At 36.2% G+C, this 16,695-nt stretch overlaps 1 protein-coding gene across 6 annotated transcripts in view; it reads right to left on the bottom strand.

The window, feature by feature from the left end:
• Positions 1–16,695, bottom strand: part of SMAP1 (small ArfGAP 1) — a 167,492-nt gene that overhangs the window by 94,515 nt on the left and 56,282 nt on the right. For 5 of the 6 annotated variants that reach the window (XM_014584133.2, XM_014584130.1, XM_014584129.1 and 2 more), the window contains exon 2: positions 16,177–16,310. The gene's annotated coding sequence lies outside the window, so the exon portion shown is untranslated. Of the gene's footprint in view, positions 1–950; positions 1,071–16,176; positions 16,311–16,695 lie in introns of those variants that run through there. The other variant, XM_014584132.2, reaches the window with a different exon arrangement.

Below are 16,695 nucleotides of genomic sequence, written 5' to 3'. Positions count from 1 at the left end.
ATATCATATATTGCAAATGATTAAGTTACAATTAGGTCTTCTAAATTCCCAAAGGCAAAAACACAAGACGTTAAAATTATCAAAAGAATATTAAACATTAGTGTTTACCAGAAGGATGTCTATGTTAAGTCCGCAGGAAGAAAGGTAAAACTATTCTTATACCCAATCTTCTGAGGAAAGATTAAGGAGAAAGAAAAATCTTACCTCCAGGTAAGACAAAGAGATCTTGTGTAAAGCTATAGAAAATGTAATACTACCTCTACATTAGTATATACGTATAAAATATTTAAGAAAAAATACGTTAAGAAACTGACAAATATTGTTGCGTCCATGGAGGGAAACGGGTTTACTGGACAGAAAGGAGGGAAATTACTCACTTTACACGGTGTTGTGCCTTTTGAGGTCTGTGCCTGTCTACATAGCTTCCATTTCCCAAAAGTTGACTGAAGTTATTAGAGGGGGTTACATTAATCCTGCATTGTTCCTAAATATAATACTGCCTAGAATTCAGATAGTAAATGAAATTATATGGAGCTATGCTAGGATATCCAAGCAGCATCTGAATGACACCAAGAACAGTCTTCTTGTGATCAAAAAGGATATGAATCAAATGTATACACTTTAAAAAAATCTCATCAAGGCAGATCTTATAGTCAAAACACATTAAAAGCATAAACATGGCACTTATTTATCATACCTTTTCCTGGTATCACCATCATCTTAAGGAAACACTAATACTGCTGAAGTTCATGGAAAACTTAATATTTTAATGTATTTGGAGGGGGAAAGCTATTTGCTCTACTATTTTCTAGTCATTAAAATCTATAAAGCACAAAGGTTTTTCTATTGCCTTAGCTGAAAGTATACATTGAAAAAAAAAAACCTTTTTAATTAAAAAGAGAAATAAAAATGTGAAGACCCTGGATAAATTCTTCATGTCAGTGACTCACCTCTACTACCACTTGAAATTTCCAGAATAGTTCTCTATCTTCCTCTCAAAAGCCACCAGGATTTCTTGCATAGGAGCAAGCCTTTCAGGACTGGTTTCAAGATCTTTTGGATTTCAGCTGCTGGAAAAGAAGGGCCACCATTTTTGGTCTCAGGAACTCTTTGGAAATATTTAATACAGAGTCCATTCCTTTAGTTTCATAAAATTGCTTTTAGGGGAAGTTGCTCTCTTTCTGTATTAATTATTGTTTTTCAGAATAAACCACACAATCTGAATTTTTAAATCATAATGTGGAAATTAGAGGTAGCAGTATTCTTATCTTTCCACAATTTCTAGGTATTCTCAGATCCTGATGATCTGTTGCCACATTTGCTAGCTGCTACAAATTCAGAGAATGACTTTTTTTTAAGTAATGAAATAAAAGCGTTGACAAAGTTAGAAAAGTTCACATCACATTTTTGTTGACGCTACTTACTATGAAATTCTTACCATTTGAAGCCAGAAATGAACACTTACTTTCATCTAGATACTTAAGGCCCAGCTCAGGAGTCAGGCTGGACTCTTCCCTCTGCTGCCAGAAGTCCTCATGATTTTAATTCCTCAATGTTTCTTGTAGGCTTCCCCATTTATCAGCCCCATTGCCACTATCTTAGTTCATGATCTACCTAGGCTACTGCAGGAACAGCCCATAAGGTTTATCTTTTCAAAAGGAACATCAGATGTTACTTTTCAACTGAGAACATTTTAAGAGCCTCTACACTCTCTGCCCCATCCCTAAAACTTACAGAATCACTATCAAGTCAGTCCCTGGTTGTAATTCCCCCTCTAGCTCCTTTAACCTACAGTGCACTACTCACAGATCACTACCGTACTTTCTGTAACACAACATACTTCTTCCATCTTCCGGCCTAGAAGGGTCTCTACACACTCAAGTGTGCTTTCAGTAATTCATAAACCAATAAAGATCACTATACAATAGCAAGAAGGCATTTTTTAAATATTAGAGTTTACCATAGGACTAAGCATTGCAATACATTTTTTTAAAAAAAGGACCCACTTCTACTTCCAAGTAAGTAACTTGACAATCGCCCATCATTTAGTTGATAGTGCTCAAACCAGAGCTCAGTTCTACTGTCCTGGGCCAGGGCTTTTACTCTACTTCCTAGCCTCTATCACTGTATTTACGCAAAGCAAGGAAGAGAATGACCACATTTCTAAAATATTATGTGTAATGAAACTGATGTCATCTTTCCAAATGATCAATTCATACATGTATTCATTCAGCATCACCTAACAATTTCCTACCAAATATGACTGGATTTAGGAATTTAACGCCTTATCCTCAAATATATTCTCAATTTTACCTATACTAGGCAGTATAGAATTAATAGAGTTAAATCCATCAATGACCTCCACTAAGTAACATCTTACAATTTTGCTTACCACTCTAAGAACCATAAAGCCAATTACTACAATAGAGAATTTTAAAATATATACTTTTTAAAAAACTATTACTGGACCAACAGATGGCATGGAGGTTAAGGTGCTAAATCTCACATCTAGCTGCACAGTTTTGAGTCCCTGACCCAATGGTTTGAAATCCCACCAGGCATGCATGCATGCATGCCCAGGATCCTGACAAGATAATGAAGAAGGGATTGAAGCATGGCTATACCCCCCAGGGTATGATTCCTTACTTTCTCATTCTCTGACTCTCTCCATGCCCTAAGGAAAAAAAAAATTTAATTAATTAATTTTAAAATTAAAAAAAATTATTGCTCTTACTCAAAATCTGATCCTAAAAAAAATTAACAAAAGTAAGAGCCAGTGCCATAGCCTAGTGGTTAAGAGAGTCCATCCCTCATGGCCAACACAGTTCCAATCCTGGCCTAGTGGCTTAAAAAACATGCAAGATACATGTGTGTACACAAAAAAATCCAAAAAGGACAGAGAAACAGAAGAGAAAGGATAACGATATGACCACATCCCATTAATGGGTGCTTTCTCTCTCTCTCCCCCTCTTGGGGCCAGCAAGTGGCATGATGGTTCAGGCACTGGACTCCTAAATGGCCAACTATGATTCAAGCCCCAGATCCGGCAGCCAGAAAATCATATTGGGCACATGTGCCTGTATGCCCAAAAGACACATACATTTTCCAAGAGGAAAATGGAAGACAAGGGATTGCAGTGTGGACATCTACCCTACGGAGTGATTTCTCACTTTCTCTCTCTCTGTCTCCTCTGTCTCTTTCTGGTGAGTACATATATCCTATGGCAAAAACCTGAAAAAAAAAATGTAAGTATATACATGAAGCAATGATTTGGTCAATTTCGTGAGCTTGATTAAATTATAACAAGCAACACTCTTAGAAAATAAGAAGGTTGTCTGATCTAGGATTTTCTTGGATAAATGTGGACTAGGAATTATGTACTAAGGGCTATTATGTGCCTGATTCTATAAGGCACTATGAAAATTTAAGGGTTAAAACTTTAAGAGATTAAACAATATTTTAACACATATATTCAATGTACCTCTCCAAATTAGCATTTTTCTTTTTCTTTCTTTCTTTCTTTTTTTTTTAAGAGAGATTTTTTACTATAGGGTGTGTGTGCTTGCTGAAGAGACAGACAGAGACAGAGAGATAGAAAGCGAGAAATCATTCCTCCCCTCCAGGGGGGGATATGGCCACACCACAAACTCTTCTCCTCTATTCTCCTCTAGGGACTTGGGCACACACGCACATGCGCCCAGCATGAGTTTTAAGCCACAGGGTCTAGGACTCAAACTGCCTTTGACTACGTGAGAGTCTAACAATATAACCATTACGCCATCTGCTGGTCCCAAGACATGTTATTGAGGAACACTAAATTAACAATTGGAAAATCAGAACCATTCATAATTAAAATGACAAAATTCAAGAAAGAATCAGGAATATTTTAAAAATTCAGAAATGAATACAAATGGAATATGAAAACAAATAAATACATCAAATAACTACCAAAGTAAAATGGAGAGGCAAAAGAAAAATCAATAAATGAAAAAGGAATGAAAGGGGTCAGCAGGTGGTGTGGTAGTTAAGGCATATGGCCAACAACGGTTCAAGTCCCAGATCCTGCAACTTGAAAATCACACCAGGCACATGTGCATACAGGAGAATGAAGAAGAAGTGATTGTAGCATAGCCATCCTGACGGGGGGTGGGGGTGGGGGGTGATTTCTCACTTTCCCTCTCTCTGTCCCTCTCTGTCTTTTCCACATGCCCTACAGCAAAAAAAAAAAAAAAAAACTAAAAATAAATAAATAAGATATTCCTTTAAACAAAGGGAATTGAGGGGCTGGCAGGTGGTGTGGTGGGTAAGGACACTGCACTCCCACATGGTCAACTATGGTTTGAGTATTGGACCTGGCAGCTTGCTTTCTCATTTTCCCTATCTCTCTCTTTTGCTCTGTCCCTCTCTGGTCAAATTAAAAACTAAATAAAGAAATGCAGTTAAATAAAATAATTCTTTTTAAAAAAGGGAATTAAAAAGAGTCAATGAAAAAATGGCAAATACTAAATTAGGCAATGAAGAGCCAACATACACATAGGAAGATTCACTGAAGAAGGAAACTAAACAAGGAAACAGAATATTAAAAATTCTAATTAAAAAAATTTTTCACCTAAACAAAACAAACAAACAAAAACTACAGAAGTATATCATGTATTGGTATTTTTCTTGTCTAAAAGAAACACATTTTATATTTAAAGATGTAAATAGGGGGGCTAGATAGTAGTACAGCAGTAAAAACCCAATGTTCTGCAAGGCTGATGCAGAAAGGAAGGTTCTGAGTTCAAGTAGAGAGATCTCCCTGCTTAGCTAGGCACAGGCAAGCCCATGACCCAGGGCAGGCTAGAGCTGCGGGTGGAGCAAGTCATCAGAATTCTGTTGGGAGTGCTGCCTGCCTGACTGGTTTTCTCTCTCACTCATGGAAGAAATAAATAAATAAACAGTTAAAAAGACATAAATAGGTTAAACATAAAAGCATAGAAGATAAATCAAGCAAACAAAAGATAAATCAAGCAAAAGAAAGCTACCAGGACTACTGGAAAAATACATAACAAGTACAATAGACCTGTACCACTGCTAGGCTACAAAAAGAAAATGTGAGCCATCATTTTAATTTTCTAACAGCCCAAAAAATAAAAATAGGTGTAATTAATTGTAATAATGTATTTTATCTTACATCTCTCTTCTCTGCAGAATTCATAGGTAACCTAACCATTTATCTCACCTTAAAAAAACTTAAAAATTAGTGTCATGAAAACTTTTTTACAATTAACTGATAGGATAATTCCAATAGCTAAAAAAGATATAGTGGACAACTGCGGACTGGTGCCCGCACACTCTCCCCCATGAAAAAATAAATGTGTGTGTGTGTGTGTGTGTGTGTGTGTGTGTGTGCCTATCCCTCCCCTAACTCATTTCTCTCTAGTTTCAGATTTTTATTTTTTAAAGACAACAGAGGTACCAAACAGGAACGCTGTACTTCAATCAGTTATAAATCATTTTATTTCACAAAATTAATATATGTTTAAATAGTAAAATGTATCAGAACTTTATCTGAAATAGAATATGTCAGAGAAGCAAAAAACTCCTTTAATGTATTTAACCACTTTCACACCCTACCTCTTATAATCCTTTACATCTCAGTTTTACTACTGAAGATGGGGTCAATATAGCACTAACATAAAAACCACCAATTTTAATTGCTTCAGTACTCTTTTACCTATTTTCCTTGTATTTGGCCCTGATTAGGAATTCAAGTTGAAGTCACAGAACATATCCTACTGATGAAGAATAATGAAAACTCATGATTTTGGCTTTCCATAGGAAAAACGTTTTTTATGGAAAAAGAAAAATAAAAGATTGATCTCAGCATTAAAAAAAGTTAAGACAGGGGCCTGCAGGTCATATATGGTGGTTAAGGTGCTGGACTCCCACATGACCAGCGGCAATTCAAGTCCCAGACCTTGCAGCTTGAAAATCACGCTGGGCGCATATGCATGTATATTCAGAATTCCAGGAGGAAAGTAGAAGAGAAGGGATAGTGATGTGGCCATCTTCCCTGGGTGTGATTTCTCACTGTCCCTCTCACGGTTTCTCTCAGTCTCTCTCTAGCGAGTGCACATGTCCTGTGGCAAAAACCTAAAAATTAAATGAATAAATAAATGTGAAATTAAGTATATACTATGCTCCTAGCATAGTAATAGCCATCATCAAGACCATGAAGACACATGTGATGAAGTTTCTTTCTTTTTTTTTAAATGTTTTTGCTATAAGGCATGTGCACTTGCCAGAGAGGGGAAAGAGAGATACAGAGAAAGTGAGAAATAACCCCCTGGGTGGAGGGCCATGTCACAATCCCTTCTCCTCCATACTCCTCTTGGGATTTTAGGCACGTGCACACACACATGCCTGGCATGATTTTCAAGCAAACAAGTCCAGGACTTGAAATGTGGTCAACCATGTGGAAATCCAGGTACCTTAACCACCATGCCAGCTCTTGTCCTCAACATGTGATAGTTTCTAAGTGCTGGAAGCCTACAATTTAGTCAAATAGGCCTGTCCAAAGATAAATAAGATCTGGCAGTAAATAATTAAGCACAAACTATATACAGAAGGTCTTATTAATCTAGGGATTTAAGCTAGGAGTTAAAATATGAAAAGCATTTGGCTTGCTAGAAGGAATATGGGAAATACATTTCCAACAAGGACAACAGAACCAAAAGAAAAGCAAGCAAAACAAAACAAGAAAACAAAAACATACCACCAAATTCTTTCAACAGGAAGCTCTGTTCTCATATAGTCTAAGCTATGTGTTGTAAAGCATCTAGAGTAAAAGTCAAAGATGTAAAATGAAACCAGAAGGCAAAGGTAGTTCACTATCAATTTAAGGAAAATAAAACTCTGTTGACTCTCACAAAAGAACCAATGAGAATCTCTTAGGGCAGAAGCAAAATATCTAAACAACATTCTAGGAGGATTACTCTGGATGAGCTGAAGAGATGACAGAGATGGGAATATGAGGAATAACCTAGTTTTAGACATGGTAGGAGAAATGAGAATGGAAAGCAGAAGGAGTTAAAGAATTAAGAACTGAGGCCAGCAGGTGGCATAATGGTTAAGGTGCTAGACTCCCACATGGCCAAGCACAGTCTGAGTCCCAGAGCCAGTGACTTGAAAATCACACTGGGCCCGTGTGCGTGTGTGCCTAAAATCTCAAGAGAAGAGGAGAAGAAGGCTTATAGCATGGCTATCACCCCCAGGGGAGTGATTTCTCACTTTCTCTCTCACTGTCTCTCTGTCTCTCTCTCTTCGGTGAGCACACACGCTTAAACCTACATAAAAAAATAAATTTTAAAAAGAATTAAGAACTGAAGGAATACAGAGGCAAAAGAGAGAAAGGAGTAAGAACCACAGGGCACAGGCACTTGCTGGAGAGCGAAAGATGAAAAGAAATAGGGACAGCAACTCCCCATGGAGGGATGGCCATGGTACAATTCCTTCTTCTCTATTCTCCCTTTGGGATTTTGGACAGGCACGGACACCCACCCAGCGTGGTTTTTCAAGCTGCTGGGTATGGAACTTGTACCACAAAGTTGTGGGATCCAGTCACCTTAATCACCACATTGTCGGCTAGCCCTACTACAAAGTTTTTAAATCAAATGAAATAATTTTTTTTAATTTATTTGCTAGAAGGTACATGTGCTCAATAAAAAGAGACACAGAGAACAAGAGAGGGAAAGTGAGAAAACACCTCCCATGGGGCATGATCATACTGCAATTCTTTTCTAGCTTTCCTTTCAGGATTTTGGGTATCACACACATACATGTACCTGGCATGATTTCAAGCCCCTGGCCCAAGATTGGAATCGCATAGTTAGCCATGTGAGATCCAGCTTCCTTAACAACCACACTACCAACTAGCCCTTAAACAATGATTTTAAGTAAGAAAGTCAATCTAGACAACCTGATTGTTTTCATTTTAGATCTGTCAAATTCCAAGTAAAATAAAAATACCTACCAATCTTTTTCTTAAAGAATTACTCATAATAATTTGTTAATTAGTATTATTTAATTTGACCAGAGACAGATAGAGAAAGAGAAGGAAAAGTCAGAAAGCAACTGCCAGGTCTGGGACTTAAACCACAGTTGGTCATGTGGAAGTCCAGCACTTTAACCACACCACCACATGCTGGCCCCAATACCTACCAATCTTAACATCTAAAAAAGCTACCACTACTATCACTATATCCAAAACTGAACCACTGAAACAAACTCATAAATCTTTTTTTCCTGTTTCCTTATGGAACATATAGTGGTTTGGCATTTGGCTAGTATAGCTATGAAACAACAGTTGATTCTGATATGTCATTCTGTAATGTACTCAAATATAATGTCATCTGGGGAAAAAAAAATCCATGCTGGTCACAGCTATTCTTTTCTCAACTTCTGTCATTCCATTAACAGCTGGCATTCTTTGCAAAGCATTTTCATAAAGCAGGAAGATTTTTAATTACTTTACAAGAGTTAGTGAATATGCAAAGGTGAATAAATTTAAAACCATGCTATAATTCCAATGCCATGGAATCAACCTAACTAACTCTAGCCTCACAGAACATACAATTAAAATGCACATCTGGAAAAATAACCAATACTGCATGCCAAGGATTTACAATGTTTCTTAAGAATGACAAATCCATGAACACCAAAAATTTCCAATAGGCAATCTGAGAAAAAGGACTACAATTTACTGTCCTACCGGAAAAAGGGAGAACTAGCTGTATAGGAAAATAACAGCAGAAGTCAACAGAATAAATGAGTTTTCCTATGGAGAATGACAAAAGGCTGAAGGGACTAAAGAGAAAACTGTGGAAAGTCTTCAGATAGGAGAGAAAAATAGAAAAAAGAATAAAAAATATAAAAAATGAAATAAAGAAACAACATAAAAGACGTGGTATAGGACCTAATTTATATGACGAAGGAAGAACTTCAAGAAGGTAGTGGTTGGCATCAAGTAAAGCAAAAATACCAAGGGAGAGAAGAGGTGTTTGTAAGGGCGAACTAACCAGAACAGCTGCAACAGAAGTGAGTTAATAGAGGCAGAAGGTTTTTAAAAACTGAAATAGCAGGTGCTATGGTGGACTGTGTCCCCTCCAAAATTCATGTATTGAGATTTGGTTTCTATTATGACAGTATTAAGAGAACTCTTGGATTATGGGATAAGAGGTGGAGTCTCTGGGAGGTGAGTAAGTTGAGGCCTTCATAATTAACTCCTCATAGCTTTAAAAGGAAAGAGACTAGAGCAGAAATTACAATAGAGATACATGGACACAGACATGTATACTCTTGGTATCCGGTCCTGTAACACTCTCTGCCACATTATTTACCAGCAGGAAGACATTCACCAGATGCAGCCCCTGGACCTAGGGCCTCCGAGTCTTAAATAAACCTCTATTCTTTTTAAGTTACCCAAAATCAGGCATTTCTGTTATTATCAACACAGCAGCCTAAAACAGCAGGTAAAGATCTTGCTCAAGAAATTCAACTATTAAAGGAAAATAAGAGTTAGTCCCCAGAAGACAGTGGCTAGCAAGCACATCACAATATTTAAAACAAATGTCTATTAACCAAACAAACAAAAATGAATGTGCCTAGCAGAGTCAAGAGCTGTATGTTGGGTAAAAAATAATACGAGGGAGACTTTCTGTGAAAGAAGGGATGAGGATGCATGTTTCAAAGAAGAAAAGGCCCAGCAGCAATGGCACACTCTGCCAAGACGCTGTATTCTGCAAGCTGGAACCACATGGAAGGCCCAGATTGATTCCAGTTCAACCTCAAAGCCAGGGGCAGGTGTATGCACCTCTAATTCCAGAGATCCACTACAATGAGGCAGAAAGATCATAAACTCCAGCCTGGCTTGGGCAACAGAGCAAGACTGTCTAATAAACGGTCAGGTGGGAGCCAGCAGGTGGCTTGGTGGTTAAAGGCACTGAATTCACACATGTTCCACCATGGTTCAAGTACTGGACCTGGCAACTTGCTTTCTCCCTTTCTCTTTCTCTCGCTCTCTGGTCAAATTAAAGAATAATAAGAAATGGAATTAAATAAATAAATAATTCTCTTTTTTAAAAAAAAAGAGTAGTCAGGTAAGGTGGTATGCACCAATAGTCCCAGCTGAGCGGCTGAGAAAGGAGGATAGCCAGCAGCAAGACTCTCTGTCTAAATAATAAGTACATATATACATACTTTATTTTAAGAATTATTTAATTTCATTTATCATTATTATTTAATTTGCTACAGGGCACGTGCACTCACCAGAGAAAGAGAGAGAGAAAGTGAGAAAGCAAGCCAGCAGGTCCAGGACTTGAACCACAGTCAGCCATGAGGGAGTCCAGTGCCTTACCTACCATGCCACCTACTGCCCCACATAGATACTTTTTTTAAAAAAAGACAGTGACATTTTTAAATGCCTCAAAATGGTTAATTTTAAAAATCAGGTCAAAAATGAGGACTCAAATCTAAGAATAGAAAAAAAATTGTAAAAAGACAGAGAAACTAGTAACCACTACTTTTCCCCATTACTGTCCCTAAGTCAAGAGAATGAAAAGATGGAAGTCAGAGCAGAAGAAGTAAGTGGTTTGGCAAAGAAAAATTAAGAGAAAATAAGAAAATCTTCTGTTTTCTTTATATAATGATAAACAAGATTATGTAAAGACATAGGTTTAAAGTTGCTTTTCTTTTGGGTCCACATTTAGTCAAAACTAAAGTAAAAACGGTAAAGTTATAAGCAGAAGGAATGAAAATGTCTACAAAATGTCAAAGGCAAGTTCATTTACAGTAAGTCATATGCCTATGGAGACTGAGCAATTCCAAATGTAAAGTTCTCCCAAACCCACATAACAAATGAATACATTTTAATTTTGTAGATTTGGTGTTTCCAAAAATAGTAAGTACCACATCAATAAGTGAGCCTGGCAGGAGTCAGACAGTAGAGCAGTGGCAAAATGCAATACTCTATGAGGCAATCCCACATGGGAAGTTTTTGTCCACATGGGAAGGTTCCCAGTTCATGTCCAGAGACCTCCTGAAGTATGCCATGCACACACCTGCCCATGATCCAGGGGTGGATCATAGTGTCAGGACTCCGTTGACAGTATTGTTTTTTTTTTCTCTCTCTCTCTCTTTCTCAGGGAAGAAATAAACTAACTTAAAAAAAAATAGTTACACTGGTAATTCATAAATAGAGTCTATGAGAGAAGATTACAAAAAGATTTATAGATATATAAAGTATTAAAAGTGGTCCAAAGGTTATCATGATAAACACCAAATATGTGGAATATATTTTCCAATCACTAAGATTCAGCATTCCAAATTTCAAGTGAGCTAAGAAATATGGGAGTACAAGTAATGTTCCTCTGTGATCATGGTAAAATACTCCTCATTTTTAATTCTTCAATAACAATATTGTTGGGGCCAGAGGGTCTCTTGTTTGTGGAATGAGATACTCTACAAGGCAGACCCATGAGGGAGGGTTGTCAGTTCGTGTCTAGAGACCTCTCTGGGCACGCAGTGGGTTCTGCACCCATGATGCAGGCAGCTGGGGCAGGGGGTGGAGCATGTCATTGGGACTCAGTCAAGGATATTGCATCACTGTATCTGTCTCTCTTCCCTCTTGGTCTTTTCTCACTCATGGAATAAATAAATAAATTTTAAAACATTATCTTTTTTAAGAATTATTCATTTTAATTTTATGTATTCATTCATTTAGTTTTAATTTCACCAGAGAGAGAGAGAAAGTGAGAAAGCAAGCCACCAGGTCCAGGACACGAAGCGTGGGCACCCATGTGGGAATGTCCAGTGCCTTTAATCACCACGCCACCTGCTGGTTGTAATTGTAAAACATTCTTAAAGAAAAGAAAAATGGTCGAGACTTGGAGTTAATGAACCAGTACAAATTGAAAGATAAAATTTACAGTACTTATAAAAGTATGAAAAATGTGATCCCTTCCTAAAGTAAAAAAGATCTGACAATAAACCCAATATGAAAGACATTTAATCCAGCCACAAACCATACTTTAAAAAAAAGAATTTTACATTTTTTAAAGGTGAATAACTTTATTTCTATACTAATAAGACCAAAATAAATTTTAGTAAGCAAATTATTATTTTTTTAAATAAACATACTGCATGCATACATGCCCTGTGTGATTTTCAAGCAGTCTGATCTGGGACTTGAACTGTGAAGTCAGTCATATGAGATCTGGCTGCCTTAACCTTTTGCCATCTATGTGCCCAAAATCCTGAGAGGAGAATGGAAGAAAAGGGATCCTGAGAGGAGAATTGAGGAGAAGGGAGTGTGATGTAGCCATCGTCCCCAGGGGCTGATTTCTCACTCCTTCCCATCTTTCCCCCCAATAAAGGCACATACCCTACAGCAAACTAAAAATAAAATAAAATAAAATTTAATTAATTAAGTAAATAAAAATACTGCAATTCTAAAGCAGCTATGCATATGCATCTATGGTAGATGGTAAATATGAAAAACATATTTAACATATATATAATCAGTTGAGAAAAATAAAGTAGATATGATATCAATGAATATGTAACCCTGAAGCAAGCTTGCTAAGTAATAACATTTTATAGGATAATACATATACGTTTTTATTTAAAAGCTTGACCTGGCTCAGGGATTAAATCACATTCCTACATTTACTAATAAGAGATCTTAAATTAAAAAAAACTAACCCAAGCTCAGATTCACCTTTGAAAATTAGAAACATGATAATCATGATTTATTGTGGTGATAATAGAGTAGAATCATAAGTAGTAAAAGTATTTCTCTTACTCCTATAAAAAAAAGGAAGAAAACCTCCCAAGTATTTTTATATATTAGAGAAATTCTTATGAAACAACATATGAATACAGAATAACACTAAATCACATTATAATAATCATTTTTCCTCATCTAAATTAAGAGTCTGAGTTAATAGGAACAGACAAGAGATAACCATTTCAATATATAGGATAACTGACCTAAGGAGACAGAAATCAGTGTAGTATCTGCCCCAGGAGACCAGACTGGAAACCGGCACAAAGGCACTTTCTGGGGTGATAGGAATGCTCTGTCCTCACTGGGGTGTTAGTAACAATGCATACGTTTGCCAAAACTCATAGAAGTCAAGAGACATGGACACTGTTCTCTCTATAATTATACTTCAATGGAAAAAAGATAATACGTAAGTAAATTAAATACTAGGATATAATTAGAGTTGTATAATATGGAACATACCTACTGTCATCAGAACGAGGATATGCTCAAATCTGAATGAGTGGCAACTTTAATAGACAACTGATGTAATCACTAACTACTCACTTCAAAATGTCTTCACATCAAATACTACTAAAAATGAAATGTTAACAATTATTTTCTGGTAAAGTATAAGTAATTATTTATTGGTAAAAAATTATTTATACTCAATATCCCATAACAGATCAATTTTTTTTATTTACTCAACAGTACGTTCAGCAACCAACTCATCACAACAGATTAACTAGGAAGCTAAATTGCTTAAGATCAGAAAGATATCAAACAAAAAATGGACTAAAACTGTTAGCACTGACAAGCTAATATTTGAGCATTTATAATGTGCCAAGAACTGTCCTAAATGCTGCCCCCATATTAAGTTATTTATTCCTCCCAGGAACCTCCAGAAGTAGGAACTCTTACTATTCCCATCTTACAAATGAAGAAACTGAGGCACCCTATGAAAGGTTAAGTATTCTGCTGAAATCATACAGGTCTAACTCTGGCGGTATGACTTTAGAGACAATTTTCTTAATCGCACTGTTCCATTAGCTCTGTAGAATCAGTTGTCTTAAAATCTTCTAGGCTGAAATAAAGGTTGTGCTCTATAATTTGAATTCTGGAGTCTTTACCAGTTACTTATCTGTTTATATTGTACAGCTCCAGAACAGTTTTTGGGTGTGCTTGAAAAAACTCAAGAGGCCTAACACAAGAATACCAGACGACCCATGTGTCTGTATGATTAGGCGTCTCTATTTTTAAAGTATAACTTTATGGTCTGCTTATTTGAATTCTGAGTGAGAGATTCTAATCTTATTTCTCACCATAGCATACCTGGAAGAAGAGCTCTATATAATATGGGATCAGACAGCATTCCCTGATGACAAGCACTAATAATAAAGTTCTGCATTTCAAAGTAATAATACTTTTTTCAATAAGTTGACAGGTGGACCCAAACAAATAAGGTCCAAATACAATTTCAAATATTATATACAGTTTGAGTATTTCTAATCCAAAACTCCTAAATCCAAAGTCTAAAATGTTTTGAGTATCTACATAATGCCACAAGTGGAAAATTCCACACCTGAATATCATAGGTTACTATCAAACTACTGTAATAAAAAATATTGTATAAAATTACCCTTCGGCTATATGTATAAGGCATGTTTAAAACATAAATAAATTTTATGCTTAGACTTGGGTTCTAACACTAAGATACCTCATAAGAATAAATAATATTCCAAAATCCAAATTATCTCAAATTCAAAACACCTCTAGTTCAAAGAAATCCTCCACCTGTATTGCTTAATAATTATTTCAAAAATCCTTACATTTGTTATAATTTAGTATCTTATATTTGTAACCTATTCTACAGAAAACCAGTGGACTGTAAGTTCTCTAAGTTGTACAGCTTCCCACCTCAAGTAACCAGTTTATTCAACTCTTTCAACAGCCTAGTTGAGAAAAATAATATTTATGGAGCACTAAATTGTTCAGGGATTCCCAAGTTTCCGCCTTGGTATGAAAAGAAGCATTACAAAGGTGATACAGGGCTGGGCCTGTATGCAGTGGTTAAACACTATGCATAGAAAGCCAGATTCCACATGGCTGATTGCAATCAGAATCCCAGCCCTTGAAAAGCATAATGGGTACATAGGCATGTGTGCCCTAAATCCTGATGAGATAAAGAAATGGAGTAAAAAGGGCTATGGTATGGCCATGGCCCATGGACACTGCTTTCTCACCATCCTCCCTGTGAAGCACAAGTGCCCTCTGGCAACTAAAAAAGCAATGCACTTTTGGTTTGAATGTTCTGTATGTCCATAACCCATTACAAATACCAATTTATATTTTTTAAGCTACACCTCACATTTTTGGTGAAAATGACGTATAAGTAGCATCATAAAATGTGTTACCACATTGGCTAAAAAGACACTGCCTTATGTGTAGTGTTCAAAAAGCTGTTTGACGTAACTGGTGTGATTTCTCCTTGAGGACCTTGGAAGTACCTTAAAGGGTCAAATTTCCTTTTATGCTCTTGCCAGCAAAACCCTCAAAAACCAATTTAAGACTAAACTAAATAAATTATGATTGACTTCATAGCCTGAAAATTTCTTATTCTTTTTACTATTACCTTATCTCATTCATGAAAGAGTCTGTATTCTTTTATTTTTCTCTGCTACTAAGGTATGCATGTCAGTAACTTAAGTGTCAACCACATATATGTAGATTTTCAGCACTTCATACTCACTAAAAGTAATGTCAAAGGAGCATAAGACAGAGTAGTGTAATTTCACTGTGAATTACAAAATAAGACCAGTAGAAGTCATCATTTTTGCATTAGAAGCCAATCTTAAGTATTAGAAAGTAAGATTCTGAGAATGGAAGGCTCATACTAGAAAAATGGCAAACCCTTAAAATTACAAACTAAACCACTTAAGTCTAAATCACTCATAAGAATAATCACTCACTGGGCTATCTTCCAACTAACAGGCTCTGTCTGAAAATCAAGAACATCTCTGTACAAAAAAGAAATCCTTCAAATCAGACTTTAGACTAGAGATGATGTTCTTCTTTATCATTACCCAGGCTCCCTCTACTGACAAGAAAATAATAGAAACTTTGAAATTATACTAGTAAATTTAATCAACACAAGAAAACGTTATCTTTTAAATATTTCAAAATTCAATGTTATGTAAAAATATATTGAAATCTGACTTTACTATAAATCCCAAAATACATAAACATCTGTGAATTGGCAATTCAAATAAAATGCAAATTTTATATGTGGTATATGCCATCTCAATTTCAATGTTAATACTTAGGTGCAACTAGGGTTAAATATTTTAAATACTGTCTTGGTAGAGTAACATTACCTGTATTTGTTCTGGTGTCCATTGGTCTAGGTTGACTGATTTGACCCTGGATATATGAACCCCAAGATTTCTATGAATTCCAGCACATCTGATACAGATAAACACACCAATATTCCAGGAAGCCCATCGAGGACCTAATTAAGGAGAAGAAACAAAAAAAAATATTAAAAACTAAAATAAACATAGTGGTAGCATATTAGCAGCATTCTGATTTATATAAAATAAAAGCTTACAGAAATCATATGCTCAAATTTGCAAATGGTACTGATGGTGGCTTGCTAAGTAGACATGCATCTTGGTTGAACCAAAAGGTTATAAATCAACCTTCAAGAATCTTAAAGATTTTACTAATTTTGCTTTCCTAGAAACTCCCCCCCACCCAAATAGTAAGATTTAAAACTAACTTATGTGGGGACCAGCAGTTGGTGTAATGGCTATTTCACTGGACTCCCATGTAGTGATCGCAATGCAAGTCCCAGACCTGGTGGCTTAAACTCACGCTGGATGCATATGCGTGCA

Source organism: Tupaia chinensis, unplaced genomic scaffold (assembly GCF_000334495.1).
Source record: "Tupaia chinensis unplaced genomic scaffold, TupChi_1.0 Scaffold145685_1, whole genome shotgun sequence".
NCBI lineage: Eukaryota > Metazoa > Chordata > Mammalia > Scandentia > Tupaiidae > Tupaia > Tupaia belangeri.
Note: the sequence above shows the minus strand (reverse complement) of the source record. Positions and strands in the feature narration are given on the sequence as shown.